Consider the following 16,887-nt stretch of genomic DNA (forward strand, 5'->3'; position numbering starts at 1 on the left):
ATCTCCAGTCTCCGGGGAGGAAGAAGGGAAGGGGGGTGGATGTGAGGTCCAGCAAATCTGGGGAGCGAGGGCAGGGGAGGAAAAGGAGGAAGATTAATAAATGAAGTTGAAAATTGAATCCATCACTCGGTACTACCACACATCACATGACAATCCATCACCGCATGCAGCTAATATTCCCGACTTTTACAAGTGCACTGACACCAAGAGGTGATTTGTTCTGGTTACAGTGGGCCCCGCGCTCTGTCCAGCTGTGATAACGACAACATCTGGGAGGGATTTTGCAAGATCGCAGCTGGCAGGGCAGCTCGGGGATTCAAACAAATCTCCCCAACTCCCTGAGCACTTTTTATCTTCAGAACATCGTTTGCAACTTGTGACTGAGTTTTCAATAAGTGATTCTGACAGGAGACGCACTCAGATACACCCAGTCCTGTCTCACACTCAGATACACCCAGTCCTGTCTCACACTCAGATACACCCAGTGCTGTCTCACACTCAGATACACCCAGTGCTGTCTCACACTCAGATACACCCAGTGCTGGTCTCACACTCAGATACACCCAGTGCTGTCTCACACTCAGATACACCCAGTGCTGTCTCACACTCAGATACACCCAGTGCTGTCTCACACTCAGATACACCCAGTGCTGTCTCACACTCAGACACACCCAGTGCTGTCTCACACTCAGACACACCCAGTGCTGTCTCACACTCAGATACACCCAGTGCTGTCTCACACTCAGACACACCCAGTGCTGTCTCACACTCAGATACACCCAGTGCTGTCTCACACTCAGATTCACCCAGTGCTGTCTCACACTCAGATTCACCCAGTGCGGTCTCACACTCAGATTCACCCAGTGCTGTCTCACACTCAGACACACCCAGTGCTGTCTCACACTCAGATTCACCCAGTGCTGTCTCACACTCAGATACACCCAGTGCTGTCTCACACTCAGATACACCCAGTGCTGTTTCACACTCAGATTCACCCAGTGCTGTCTCACACTCAGATACACCCAGTGCTGTTTCACACTCAGATTCACCCAGTGCTGTCTCACACTCAGACACACCCAGTGCTGTCTCACACTCAGATACACCCAGTGCTGTCTCACACTCAGATACGCCCAGTGCTGAATCACACTCAGACACACCCAGTGCTGGTCTCACACTCAGACACACCCAGTGCTGAATCACACTCAGACACACCCAGTGCTGTTTCACACTCAGATACACCCAGTGCTGAATCACACTCAGATACACCCAGTGCTGTCTCACACTCAGACACACCCAGTGCTGTCTCACACTCAGATACACCCAGTGCTGTCTCACACTCAGATACACCCAGTGCTGAATCACACTCAGGCACACCCAGTGCTGTCTCACACTCAGATACACCCAGTGCTGAATCACACTCAGGCACACCCAGTGCTGTCTCACACTCAGATACACCCAGTGCTGGTCTCACACTCAGATACACCCAGTGCTGTTTCACACTCAGATAAACCCAGTGCTGTCTCACACTCAGACACACCCAGTGCTGTCTCACACTCAGATACACCCAGTGCTGTTTCCCACTCAGATACACCCAGTGCTGAATCACACTCAGACACACCCAGTGCTGTTTCCCACTCAGATACACCCTGTGCTGAATTACACTCAGATACACCCAGTGCTGGTCTCACACACAGATACGCCCAGTGCTGGTCTCACACTCAGATACACCCAGTGCTGAATCACACTCAGACACACCCAGTGCTCTCTCACACTCAGATACACCCAGTGGTGAATCACACTCAGATATACCCAGTGCTGTCTCACACTCAGACATACCCAGTGCTGTCTCACACTCAGATACACCCAGTGCTCTCTCACACTCAGATACACCCAGTGCTGTCTCACACTCAGACATACCCAGTGCTGTCTCACACTCAGATACACCCAGTGCTCTCTCACACTCAGATACACCCAGTGCTGTCTCACACTCAGACACACCCAGTGCTCTCTCACACTCAGATACACCCAGTGCTGTCTCACACTCAGACACACCCAGTGCTGTCTCACACTCAGATACACCCAGTGCTGTCTCACACTCAGATACACCCAGTGCTGAATCACACTCAGGCACACCCAGTGCTGTCTCACACTCAGATACACCCAGTGCTGAATCACACTCAGGCACACCCAGTGCTGTCTCACACTCAGATACACCCAGTGCTGGTCTCACACTCAGATACACCCAGTCCTGTCTCACACTCAGATACACCCACTGCTGTCTCACACTCAGATACACCCAGTGCTGTCTCACACTCAGACACAGCCAGTGCTGTCTCACACTCAGATACACCCAGTGCTGTTTCACACTCAGATACACCCAGTGCTGTCTCACACTCAGACACACCCAGTGCTGTCTCACACTCAGATACACCCAGTGCTGAATTACACTCAGACACACCCAGTGCTGAATCACACTCAGATACACCCAGTGCTGTCTCACACTCAGACACACCCAGTGCTGAATCACACTCAGACACACCCAGTGCTGTCTCACACTCAGACACACCCAGTGCTGAATCACACTCAGGCACACCCAGTGCTCTCTCACACTCAGATACACCCAGTGGTGAATCACACTCAGACACACCCAGTGCTGTCTCACACTCAGATACACCCAGTGGTGAATCACACTCAGATACACCCAGTCCTGTCTCACACTCAGATACACCCAGTGGTGAATCACACTCAGACACACCCAGTGCTGAATCACACTCAGATACACCCAGTGCTGTCTCACACTCAGACACACCCAGTGCTGGTCTCACACTCAGACACACCCAGTGCTGAATCACACTCAGACACACCCAGTGCTCTCTCACACTCAGACACACCCAGTGCTCTCTCACACTCAGATACACCCAGTGCTGTCTCACACTCAGACACACCCAGTGCTGTCTCACACTCAGACACACCCAGTGCTGTCTCACAGTGATTCATCAATTAAACAGTTGTCAAATGTTCTCGGTGTCCGTCCCATCTCCGATGAAGGTGTGCTGGGCCTGCGTTCTCCTGCTCTTGTCCAAGTTTTCAGTGCCAGTTTGGGCAGGATGGAACACCCAGCAACAGGAGTTTGGGTCAAACCCTCCGATTCAGTTCCTTTGTGCTTTTCGGGGCTACCCTGTTCATTGGAAGTAAAGATTATGGGGAAATGGAGCAGATCAGACAGTCAAATCAACAGCTGCTATTTCTCTCCGTCTATTAAGTTAATGAAATGTCCTTCCAGGAACACCATAGCTGGAGGGGGACGATCGGTCCCTTAAGAAGGACCCTCTCTCTGAAACACATAACCACACAATTCTCCGCTAGCATCAGCTCATGAATGAAGTGTCTCATTTCAAGATCAAACACAGCTCCAGCAGATGCTGCTGAGATAATATTTAGCAACAGAGACGGAAGTTCGACCAAACTCAGCAAGAGTAATCTTTGCAGGTGTGTTATTAATCATAATTAAGGCAGGTGTGACAGCTCTTTGGTGACATCGCCTGCGAGAGTTCGCTTGCCTGACATAAAACCCTCGAGGAATACCTCCTCTTCCAAATCTCACCGTCCGTAAGATTGTTCCGGAACAGTTAAAAAGGCAATGCACGGCTTCTGAGAGGCGTCATGTTATTCTCAGAGCCGAGCTTTATCGTTGTGATGACGTGGGGAACGTGGAAGCAAATCATGACACAGTCACAGGACATTGCAATCTGTTGTGGCCCAGGACTGTGTGTTACGGGAGAAAGGAAGTGTAAAGACAGAAATTAATTAAAATAGACCATAGGCTCCTCCACGAGTGCAAGCCGCAGATAGGTTCAGATTTCTGAGCTGAGTCTGCTGCCCATATCCTAACTCGCACCTACATTGGCTCCCAGTCCAGCAACACTTCAATCTTACAATTCTCAATCTTGTTTTCAAATCCCTCCATGGGCTCGCCCCTCCCTATCTCTGTAACCTCCTCCAGCCCTACAACCCTCCACAGATCTCTGCGCTCCTCCAATTCTTGCCTCTTGCGCATCCCTGATTTTAATCGCTCCACCATTGGCGGCCGTGCCTTCAGCCGCCTCGGCCCTAAGCTCTGGAATTCCCTCCCTGAATCTCTCCACCTCTCTCTTCCTTTAAGACACTCCTTAAAACCTACCTCTTTGACCAAGCTTTTGGTCACCTGTCCTAATATCTCCTTATGTGGCTCGGTGTCAAATTTTGTTTGATAATCGCTCCTGTGAAGCACCTTGGGTCGTTTTACTACGTTAAAGGCGCTATATAAATGCACATTGTTGGTGTTTTGTGACACTGCGACCGGCCATTCCCTGCAGTGTATTTTGGGAAGTTGCTCACTGCACGGCCGGGAGACGCCACTCCCAGTGGGAGCACGGATCCCAGTCTGAACCCCATCGGGTCCAAGGCATCCTGGGCTCTACGATTAAGCCCCATGCTCTCAATCAGACACTGAATGACCAACTGCGTATTTCAGGCGTTAGCTGGTTCTATCACTGTGTAAAAACGGCTCGAATTAAGCTCAGAGACGCAGATTGAGAAATGTATTAGTGACAAGACTCAGTGTTTCGGGCCAGTCTAACACTCTCACAGAGGAAAGTGAGGTCGGGTTCTGACTGGAAATGACTCAGGCCACCAGGACCACTCTTGAACACGGAGCACTGTACAATGTGGAGGTTTTAATATTTATAGTAAAACCCACTCCGATCATTCAAGAAACCGTTCCCTCAACCCTCCGAGGATAGCATCACTGTCAGTTCCAGCAGACAGGGATGCAGTCCTCAGAGGGTTGAGAAGATGTGTTTGTAAATACAGCTCCCTGTCTGCTGATTCCAGCACTCTGGGACCTGGGGAAGGGAGCTTCGATCGCACAAGAACACTATTTGCAGAGATTAGTTCAAACTTCTGTCCTGGTTTTTGAAGTTTGGGGTTTATTTGCTAACTGAAGGAATCTAATTGTAATTAGGAACTGTTTCATTCTTTTATAAAACGTGAATTGCCTGCATTTAGAAAAGGTGAACAGAAAAAGTGATAAAAATGTTTATTAGATGTTCGGAGTAAAAGAAAGAATAAATCATATTTTCATTGAAAAGTCAGTGTTTTTGTTTCTATTAGAACATAAGAAATAGGAGCAGGAGTAGGCCAATCGGCCCCTCGAGCCTGCTCCGCCATTCAATATAACTGCTGAAGGTATTATGCCTGACGTTTGAAAGGATTATTCGCGAGTCAATGGGGAACTGCGAGTGGCCGACAGACACAGTAACAGGCCATCCATCTCATTGCTGTTTACGGGATCGTCATGTGCACAAAATGGCTGCCACATTCACCTGCAACAGTGATTGTACCTCGAAAGAAATTTGTCGTCTTCGAAGCACTTTGGGATGTTTCCGGGAGGTGAGAAGGTCCTGTATAAACACAAACTACTCACTACTCAAAACAAATTGGCACATCAAACAAGCAGCGCACACTGCCGTCCGAATAATTCAACTAGTTTGGAGCTGTGAACTGCGAAAGTGAAGGAAGAGATCCCGGAGCTGCAGGAAGGAGGTTTCTAGTCACCTTGTCACCAACGATTGTTCAGGAGTCAGTGGAACATAGGAACAGGAGGAGGCCATTCAGCCCCTCGAGCCTGTTCTGCATTCAATTAGATCATGGCTGATCTGTATCTTAACTCCATTTACCCGTCTTGGTTCCGTAACCTTTAACAAACTCGCCTAACAAAAATCGATCAATCTCAATTTTGAAATCTTTAATTGACCCCCAGCCTTGACAGCATTTTGGGGGAGAGAGTTCCAGATTTCCACTGCCCTTTGTGTGAAGAAGTGTTTCCTGACATCATCCCTGAACGGCCTGGCTCTAATTTTAAGGTTATGCCCCTGTTGGCCAGGGGCTGCAGAAAACTACTGAGTTTATTCCGAATTGCTAACACTCAGGCAAAAGTAACTTTTGAACTGAAGTGACCTGAAGTTCAGTGACTGGTCTGAGCTGGCCGGAACCGGTTTGAATTAGCTACACTTCTAAGGGACAAAGGGGATGTGATGAGACACCAGTCCTTATTTAGAAAAGGAGTAATGAGGTGATGCTACCTAACCCCTTGGAACAGAGCCAATCAGGGGATGACACTGACCACTCGAGCAAATCTAAGCCAACGGGAGAAAGACAACACCACTCGAAGAGATAAGACTTGGGAATAAGAATGAGGAATTGCAGGCTTGGTGCCAGTGTGTGTGCGAGACTCCGGAGACTAACCATCGCGGAAGTGGAAGACGACGTCAAGAGAGAGAGAACGGAACGCCTGGCCAGCGTCAGCTCTCCTTTCCAGGTAATATAATATCCTTTCTATTCTGTGACCACTCAGGGAGTGTCAGAGAAACCTAGTGGGTTTGCGTTTAAATCCTAGTTTGGGTATAAAACTGTATAACCTGCTGTAAACTGCATGCCTATATCTAACCAGACGTATAAGCTATATGTACATGATCTAACAACGTTAATAAAGCGAATTGAGAATTAAGAGAGAATTGACTCTTCTCCTCTTTGGACTAAGCCAATGACCGTAACCGGTGACCTCTGGTCTACACTCCCTTGTTCTGGACTGCCCCACCAGAGGAAATAGTCTCTCTCTATCTACCCTATCAAATCTTAAACTCCTGAATTAGAGCAACCCTCAATCTTCTACATTCAAGGGAATACAAGCCAACTCTATGCAACCTGTCCTCAAAATTCAGCCCTTTTAGCCTCAGTATCTTTCTGCGCCCCCTCCAAGGCCAATATAATCTCCCTGAGGTGCGGTGCCCAGAACTGAACACAATACCCTAAATGGGATCTAACCAGAGCTTTATATAACGTCCACCTCTTTGTATTTCAGCCCACTTGAGATAAAGGCCAACATTCCATCAGCCTTTTTAATTATCATTTGTACCTGTCCATTAGTTTTTAGTGATTTCTGTACTTGGACCCCTAAATCTCTCTGCTCCTCCACAGTTCCGAGCTTATCACCATTTAGAAAATACTCAGGTCTATCTTCTTATACTTCCCCATATTGAGCTCCATCTGCCACAGTTCTGTCCAGTCGCCTAATCTATTGATGCCCCTTTGCAACTTTCTGCTCCCATCTACACTATTTACTGTGCCACCTAACTTAGCGTTGCCAGCATACTTGGATATAGGGCTCTCTATTCCTTCATCTAAATCATTTATAAGTATTGACAAAAGCACAATGGGTCGAGTGGCCACCTCCTGTGCTGTACCTACTATGATACAATGAAAAGCTTAGGCCCCAGTCCAGATCCATATGGGATATCAGTAATCACATCCTGCCAATTTGAGTACATGGGATCATAAAATGATACAATACATGAGAAGGTCATTTGGCCCATCGTGCCTGTGCCAGCTCTTTGAAACAACTATCCAATTAGTCCCACTCCCCAAAGAACAAGTTAGTCAAACATGATTTTCCTTTGACTAATCCGTGCTGACTTTCATTTATTAGTCCCTACTTTTGCAAGTGCCAATTTATTTTGTCCAGGATAATTTTCTCTAAAAGTTTCCCCACCTCCGATGTTAGGCTGACTGGCCTGTAATTGCCGGGTTTCTCCCTCTCCCCTTTTTTGAACAGCGCTGTAACATTTGCAATCCTCCAGTCCTCCGGCACCTTCCCCACACCTAAGGAGGATTGGAAGATTGTGGCCAGAGCCTCCTCAATTTCCACCCTTACTTCCCTCAGCAACCGAGGATGCATCCCATCTGGACCGGGTGACTTTTAAGAACATAAGAAATAGGAGCAGGAGTAGGCCATACGGCCCCTCGAGCCTGCTCCACCATTCAAACAGATCATGGCTGATCTTCGACCTCAACTCCACATTCCTGCCTATCCCCATATCCCTCAGTGTCCAAAAACCCAGCAATCTCAGTCTTGACTATATTCAGCGACTGAGCATTTACAGCCTCTGGGGTAGAGAATTCCAAAGATTCACAACTCTCTGAGTGAAGAAATTTCTCCTCATCTCGGTCCTAAATGTCCGACCCCTTATCCTGAGACTATGACCCCTGGTTCTAAACTCGCCAGCCAGGGGAAACAGCCTCTCAGCAGCTACCCTGTCAAGCCCCGTAAGAATTTTATACATTTCGTTGAGATCACCTCTCATTCTTCTAAACTCCAGAGGATATAAGTGGATTTTACTCAATCTGTTCCCATAGGATAACCCTCTCATGCCAGGAATCAATCTGGTGAACCTTTGTTGAACCTTGGTTAGACCACACTTGGAGAACTGTGCACAGTTCTGGTCTCCATATTATGAAAAGGATATAGAGGCCAAAAAGATTCACAAGGATGATACCGGAACTGAGAGGATGTAATTATAAGGAAAGATTAAACAGGCTGGGGCTCTTTTCACTAGAAAAGAGAAGGCTGAGGGGTGACCTGATAGAAGTTTTTAAGATAATGAAAGGGTTCGATAGGGTAGACGTCAAGAAAATGTTTCCACTTGTGGGGAGACCAAAACTAGAGGTCATCAATATAAGATAGTCAATAATAAATCCAATAGGGAATTCAGGAGAAACTTCTTTACCCAAAGAGTGGTTAGAATATGGAACGCGTTACCACAAGGAGTAGTTCATAGAATCATAGAAAAGTTACAGCATGGAAGGAGGCCATTCGGCCCTTCGAGTCCGCACCAGCTCCATGCAAGAACAGTCCAGCTAGTCCCCTAGTCTCACTCTCCCGCCCTTTCCCCATAGCCCTGCAATTTTTTCCTTTCAAGTACTTATCCAGTTCCCTTTTGAAGGCCATGATTGAATCTGCCTCCACCACCCCCTCGGGCAGTGCATTCCAGATCCTAACCACTCACTGTGTAAAAACGTTTTTCCTCATGTCACCTTTGGTTCTTTTGCCAATCGCCTTAAATCTGTGTCCTCTGGCCAATGGGAGCGGTTTAGACCATAAGACCATAAGAGAAAGGAGCAGGAATAGGCCATTCGACTCCTCGAGCCTGCTCCGCCATTCAATGAGATCATGGCTGATCTGATTTTTACCTCAACTCCACTTTCCCGCCTTTTCCCCATGATGAAAAATTTATCTAACTCAGCCTTGAATGTATTCAATGACTCAGCCGCCACAGCTTTTTGGGGTAAAGAATTCCAAAGATTCACGACCGTCTGGGAGAAGAAATTCCTCCTCATTTCCGTCTTAAACGGGCGACCCCTTATTCTGAGACTATGCCCCCTAGTTTTAGATTCCCCCATGAGGGGTAACATCCTCTCAGCATCTACCCTATCGAGTCCCTTCAGAATCTTGTATGTTTCAATAAGATCTCATCTCATTCTTCTAAACTCCAATGAGGCCCAACCTGTTCAATCTTTCCTCATAAGACAACCCTTCCATACCCGGAATCAACCTAGTGAACCTTCTCTGAACTGCCTCCAATGCAAGTAAGTCCTTCCTTAAATAAGGGCACCAGAACTGTACGCAGTACTCCAGGTGTGGTCTCACCAGCACCCTGTACAGTTGTAGCATGACTTCCCTGCTTTTATACTCCATCCCCCTAGAAATAAAGGCCAATATTCCATTTACCTTCCGGATTACCTGCTGCACCTGTATGTTGACTTTTTGTGTTTCATGTACGAGGACACCCAGATCCCTCTGTACCGCAGCATTTTGTAGTATTTCTCCATTCAAATAATATTTTGCTTTTTTATTTTTCCTCCCAAAGTGGATGACTTCACATTTTCCCACATTATATTCCATCTGCTAAATTTTTGCCCATTCGCTTAACCTGTCAATATCCCTTTACAGACACTTTGTGTCCTCATTGCAATTTGCTTTTCCACCTATCTTTGTATCACCAGCAAATTTGGCCACAAGACACTCTGTTCCTTCATCCAAGTCATTGATATATATTGTAAATAGTTGAGGCCCCAGCACTGATCCCTGCGGCACCCCACTAGTTACAGATTGCCATTTTGAAAATGACCCTTTTTTCCCGACTCTTTGTTTTCTGTTAGTTAGCCAATCCTCTATCCATGCCAGTATATTACCCCCAACACCATGAGCTCTTATCTTGTGCAGTAATCTTTTATGTGGCACCTTATCGAATGCCTTTTGGAAATCCAAATATACTGCATCCATTGGTTCCCCTTTATCCACCCTGCCCGTTACTTCCTCAAAGAACTCTAATAAATTTGTCAGACACGATTTCCCCTTCATAAAACCATGTTGACTCTCCTTGATTGTATTATGAGTCTCCAAATGTCCTGCTACTACTTCCTTAATAATGGATTCTCGCATTTTCCCAATGACAGATGTTAGGCTAACTGGTCTATAGTTACCTGCTTTCTGTCTCACTCCCTTCTTAAATAGGGGTGTTACGTTTGCGGTTTTCCAATCCGCTGGGACCTTTCCAGAATCTAGTGAATTCTGGAAGATTAGAACCAATGCATCCACTATCTCTGTAGCCACTTCCTTTAAGACCCTCGGATGCAAGCCATCAGGTCCAGGAGACTTGTCAGTCTTTAGACCCATTAGTTTACCTAGTACTTTTTCTCAAGTGATAGTGATTGTTTTTAGTTCCTCCCTCCCCTTTGCCCCTTGATTTTCTACTATTATTGGTATGTTATTAGTGTCTTCTCCTGTGAAGACAGATACAAAATATCTGTTCAATTCCTCTGCCATTTCCTTGTATTCCATTATTATTTCCCCAGTCTGATCCTCTAAAGGACCAATGTTTACTTTAGCTACCCTCTTCCTTTTTATATACTTGTAGAAGCTTTTACTGTCAGTTTTTATATTTCTTGCTAATTTACTCTCATAATTTATTTTCTCCCTCTTTATTATTCTTTTAGTCATCCTTTGCTGGTTTTTGAAGTTTTCCCAATCTTCGAGTTTACCAGTAATCTTTGCCATGTTGTATGCTTTTTCTTTTAACCTGATACCATCCTTGACTTCCTTAGTTAGCCATGGTTGGTTCACCCTTTTTGTGGAGTCTTTCCTTCTCACTGGGATATATTTTTGTTGCGAGTCAAAAAATATCTTTTAAAATATTTGCCACTGCTTATCCACCATCATCCCATCTAATCTGTTTACCCAGTCCACTTTAGCCAATTCCGCCCTCATTCCTTTATAATTGCCCTTATTTAAGTTTAATACAGTAGTTTCAAACTCAAGATCCTCGCTCTCAAACTGGATGTGAAATTCTATCATGTTATGATCACTGCTTCCCAAGGGATCCTTTACTTTGAGATCATTAATTAATCCAGTTTTGTTACCCATTACCAGATCCAAAATGGCACTGGTTGGTTCCCTGACGTATTTGTCTAAGAAACAGTCCCTAATACACTCTATGAACTCCTTCTCAGGGCTATTTTTGCCAATTTGATTTGTCCAATCTATGTGAAAGTTAAAATCGCCCATGATTATTGCATTACCTTTTTTTACAAGCCCCCCTTATTTCCTGATTAATATTTTGCCCTAAAGTGTAGCTACTGTGAGGGGGCCTATATCCTACTCCCACCAGTGATTTCTTTCCCTTGCTATTTCTTACCTCCACCCAAATTGATTCGATATCTTGATCTTCTGAGCCAAGATCATTTCTCACTATTATATCAATTTCATCCTTTATTAACAGAGCTACCCCACCACCTTTACCTTTTTTCCTATCCTTCCGAAATGTTAAATTACCCTGAATATTTAGCTCCCAACCTTGGTCACCTTGCAACCACATCTCTGTAATGGCCACGGGATCATACCCATTTCTTTCTATTTGTGCCGTCAATTCATCTATCTTATTACGAATGCTGCACGCATTTAGAGAAAGAACCTTTAATTTTGTCTTTTTACCATTCTTTCCTACCCTGGCCCTATTTGCTAGTGCACTCTTATGTTTGTACGCTCTGTCCCTTCCTGACACACTCTGTTTATCATTACCCCCATCACTTTATTGTACTACTTCCTTGTCTTTTCTCTTTATCAATCTAAACTTCGCCCTACCTGAGCCCTCCCCCACTCTATTTAGTTTAAAGCCTTCTCTACCGCCGTAGTTATTCGGTTTGCCAGAACACTGGTCCCAGCACGGTTCAGGTGAAGCCCGTCCCAACAGAAAGAGCTCCTTCTTTCCCCAGTACTGGTGTCAGTGCCCCATGAATCGAAACCCACTTCTCCCACACCAATCTTTGAGCCACATATTCATCTCTCTGATCCGATTTACCCTGTGCCAATTTGCTCGTGGCTCAGGTAATAATCCGGATATTATTACCTTTGTGGTTCTGCTTTTTTAATTTAGTCCCTAGCTGCTCAGACTCCCTCAGCAGAACCTCTTTCTTAGTCCTACCTATGACGTTGGTACCTACGTGGACCACAACAACTGGATCCTCCCCCTCTCTCCAGCCCTGCAGAGATGTCCTTAACCCTGGCCGGTACCGGGTAGGCAACACAGCCTTCGGGACTCTCGCTCTTGACTGCAGAGAACAGTGTCTATCCCTCTAACTATACTGTCACCTACTACAACCACATTCCTTTTTACTCCCCCACTTGAATGGCCCCCTGAACCACGGTGCCATGGCCAGTTTGCTCATCCTCCCTGCAGTGCCTGCACTCGTCCACAAGGGCTGCAAGAACCTGGTATCGATTGGACAAGTGCAGAGGCTGAGGCTCCTGCAGTGCTACCTCCTGGATCCCCGTACCTGCCTCACTCGCAGTCACACCCTCCTGTCCCTGACCACGTGCCAATTCTACAGTATTTAGTCTAAGGGGCGTGACTGCCTCTGGATCAAAGTGTCCAGGTAACTTTCTCCCTCCCTGATGCCTCGCAATGTCTGTAGCTCGGACTCCAGCTCCTCAACTCGGAGCCGAAGTTCCTCGAGCTGCAGACACTTACCGCAGATGTAGTCACCCTGGACAAAAGTGTCCAGTAGCTCCCACATATTGCAGCTGCAACACATCTCCTACCCTGTCATAACTATTTTATTTATTTAATTCATTACTACAATGCCAATCAAATTATTTTTAGGTTGAACCAAGTACTGGCCTTGTTTAATTTATTAAATTAAGTTTAGTTTTTTTTTTAATTTAGTTTTATGCTATAAGTTACTGAGCCCACAGTCCTAAGAAAGAAGAAAACAGAAGAGATACTCACCACCAACCACCTACCTGCCTTACCTGTGACGTCACACGGCAGTTTTGTTTTGTTGTTGCTATGACCCGCTCTCGGTACGCCCCTCTCCGCTCTCGGTACGCTCCTCTCCGCTCTCGGTACGCCCCTCTCCGCTCGCGGTACGCTCCTCTCCGCTCTCGGTACGCCCCTCTCCGCTCGCGGTACGCCCCTCTCCGCTCTCGGTACGCTCCTCTCCGCTCTCGGTACGCCCCTCTCCGATCTCGGTACGCCCCTCTCCGCTCTCGGTACGCCCCTCTCCGCTCTCGGTACGCTCCTCTCCGCTCTCGGTACGCCCCTCTCCGCTCGCGGTACGCTCCTCTCCGCTCTCGGTACGCCCCTCTCCGCTCGCGGTACGCCCCTCTCCGCTCTCGGTACGCTCCTCTCCGCTCTCGGTACGCCCCTCTCCGATCTCGGTACGCCCCTCTCCGCTCTCGGTACGCTCCTCTCCGCTCTCGGTACGCCCCTCTCCGCTCTCGGTACGCCCCTCTCCGCTCTCGGTACGCCCCTCTCCGCTCTCGGTACGCCCCCCTCCGATCTCGGTACGCCCCTCTCCGCTCTCGGTACGCTCCCTCTCCGCTCTCGGTACGCTCACTCTCCGCTCTCGGTACGCCCCTCTCCGCTCTCGGTACGCTCACTCTCCGCTCTCGGTACGCTCCCTCTCCGCTCTCGGTACGCTCCTCTCCGCTCTCGGTACGCCCCTCTCCGCTCTCGGTACGCTCACTCTCCGCTCTCGGTACGCTCCTCTCCGCTCTCGGTACGCTCCTCTCCGCTCTCGGTACGCTCCCTCTCCGCTTGCGGTACGCTCCCTCTCCGCTCTCGGTACGCTCCCTCTCCGCTCTCGGTACGCTCCTCTCCGCTCTCGGTACGCCCCTCTCCGCTCGCGGTACGCCCCTCTCCGCTCGCGGTACACTCCCTCTCCGCTCTCGGTACGTCCCTCCCCGCTCTCGGTACGCTCCTCTCCGCTCTCGGTACGCCCCTCTCCGCTCGCGGTACGCCCCTCCCCGCTCTCGGTACGCTCCTCTCCGCTCTCGGTACGTCCCTCCCCGCTCTCGGTATGCTCACTCTCCGCTCTCGGTACGCCCCTCTCCGCTCTCGGTACGCTCCCTCTCCGCTCTCGGTACGCTCCTCTCCGCTCTCGGTACGCCCCTCTCCGCTCGCGGTACGCTCCCTCTCCGCTCTCGGTACGCTCCTCTCCGCTCTCGGTACGCCCCTCTCCGCTCTCGGTACGCTCACTCTCCGCTCGCGGTACGCTCTCTCTCCGCTCTCGGGACGCCCCTCTCCGCTCTCGGTACGCTCCTCTCCGATCGCGGTACGCTCCCTCTCCGCTCGCGGTACGCTCCCTCTCCGCTCTCGGTACGCCCCTCTCCTCTCTCGGTACGCTCCCTCTCCGCTCTCAGTACGCTCCTCTCCGCTCTCGGTACGCTCACTCTCCGCTCTCGGTACGCCCCTCTCCGCTCGCGTTACGCTCCCTCTCCGCTCTCGGTACGCTCACTCTCCGATCTCGGTACGCCCCTCTCCGCTCTCGGTACGCTCACTCTCCGCTCTCGGTACGCCCCTCTCCGCTCTCGGTACGCTCCCTCTCCGCTCTCGGTACGCTCACTCTCCGCTCTCGGTACGCCCCTCTCCGCTCTCGGTACGCCCCTCTCCGCTCTCGGTACTCTCGCTCTCCGCTCTCGGTACGCCCCTCTCCGCTCTCGGTACGCCCCTCTCCGCTCGCGGTACGCCCCTCTCCGCTCTCGGTACGCTCCTCTCCGCTCTCGGTACGCCCCTCTCCGCTCGCGGTACGCCCCTCTCCGCTCTCGGTACGCTCCTCTCCGCTCTCGGTACGCCCCTCTCCGCTCTCGGTACGCTCCTCTCCGATCGCGGTACGCCCCTCTCCGCTCTCGGTACGCCCCTCTCCGCTCTCGGTACGCCCCTCTCCGCTCGCGGTACGCTCCTCTCCGCTCTCGGTACGCCCCTCTCCGCTCTCGGTATGCTCCTCTCCGCTCTCGGTACGCTCCTCTCCGCTCTCGGTACGCCCCTCTCCGCTCGCGGTACGCCCCTCTCCGCTCTCGGTACGCCCCTCTCCGCTCTCGGTACGCTCCTCTCCGCTCTCGGTACGCTCCTCTCCGCTCTCGGTACGCTCCTCTCCGATCGCGGTACGCCGCTCTCCGCTCTCGGTACGCTCCTCTCCGCTCTCGGTATGCTCACTCTCCGATCTCGGTACGCCCCTCTCCGCTCTCGGTACGCTCGCTCTCCGCTCTCGGTAAGCCCCTCTCCGATCTCGGTACGCTCACTCTCCGCTCTCGGTACTCTCGCTCTCCGCTCTCAGTACGCCCCTCTCCGCTCTCGGTACGTTCCTCTCCGCTCTCGGTACGCTCGCTCTCCGCTCTCGGTACGCTCCCTCTCCGCTCTCGGTACGCTCGCTCTCCGCTCTCGGTACACTCCTCTCCGCTCTCGGTACTCTCGCTCTCCGCTCTCGGTACGCCCCTCTCCGCTCTCGGTACGCCCCTCTCCGCTCTCGGTACTCTCGCTCTCCGCTCTCGGTACGCCCCTCTCCGCTCTCGGTACTCTCGCTCTCCGCTCTCGGTACGCCCCTCTCCGCTCTCGGTACGCTCGCTCTCCGCTCTCGGTACTCTCGCTCTCTGCTCTCGGTACGCTCACTCTCCGCTCTCGGTACGCTCGCTCTCCGCTCTCGGTACGCTCACTCTCCGCTCTCGGTACGCTCGCTCTCCGCTCTCGGTACTCTAGCTCTCCGCTCTCAGTACGCCCCTCTCCGCTCTCGGTACGCCCCTCTCCGCTCTCGGTACTCTCGCTCTCCGCTCTCGGTATGCTCACTCTCCGATCTCGGTACGCCCCTCTCCGCTCTCGGTACGCTCGCTCTCCGCTCTCAGTACGCCCCTCTCCGCTCTCGGTACGCCCCTCTCCGCTCTCGGTACTCTCGCTCTCCGCTCTCGGTATGCTCACTCTCCGATCTCGGTACGCCCCTCTCCGCTCTCGGTACGCTCGCTCTCCGCTCTCGGTACGCCCCTCTCCGCTCTCGGTACGCCCCTCTCCGATCGCGGTACGCCCCTCTCCGCTCTCGGTACGCCCCTCTCCGATCTCGGTACGCTCACTCTCCGCTCTCGGTACTCTCGCTCTCCGCTCTCAGTACGCCCCTCTCCACTCTCGGTACGCCCCTCTCCGCTCTCGGTACGCCCCTCTCCGCTCTCGGTACGCCCCTCTCCGCTCTCGGTACGCCCCTCTCCGATCTCGGTACGCCCCTCTCCGCTCTCGGTACGCCCCTCTCCGATCTCGGTACGCTCCTCTCCGCTCTCGGTACGCCCCTCTCCGATCTTGGTACGCCCCTCTCCGATCTCGGTACGCCCCTCTCCGCTCTCGGTACGCCCCTCTCCGCTCTCGGTATGCTCACTCTCCGCTCTCGGTACGCTCCCTCTCCGATCGCGGTACGCTCCTCTCCGATCTCGGTACGCCCCTCTCCGCTCTCGGTACGCCCCTCTCCGCTCTCGGTATGCTCACTCTCCGCTCTCGGTACGCCCCTCTCCGCTCTCGGTACGCTCACTCTCCGCTCTCGGTATGCCCCTCTCCGCTCTCGGTATGCTCACTCTCCGCTCTCGGTACGCCCCTCTCCGCTCTCGGTATGCTCACTCTCCGCTCTCGGTAAGCTCCCTCTGCGATCGCGGTACGCTCCCTCTCCGCTCTCGGTACGCTCGCTCTCCGCTCTCGGTAT

The sequence above is a fragment of the Heptranchias perlo genome, chromosome 38 (genome assembly GCF_035084215.1).
Source record: "Heptranchias perlo isolate sHepPer1 chromosome 38, sHepPer1.hap1, whole genome shotgun sequence".
NCBI lineage: Eukaryota > Metazoa > Chordata > Chondrichthyes > Hexanchiformes > Hexanchidae > Heptranchias > Heptranchias perlo.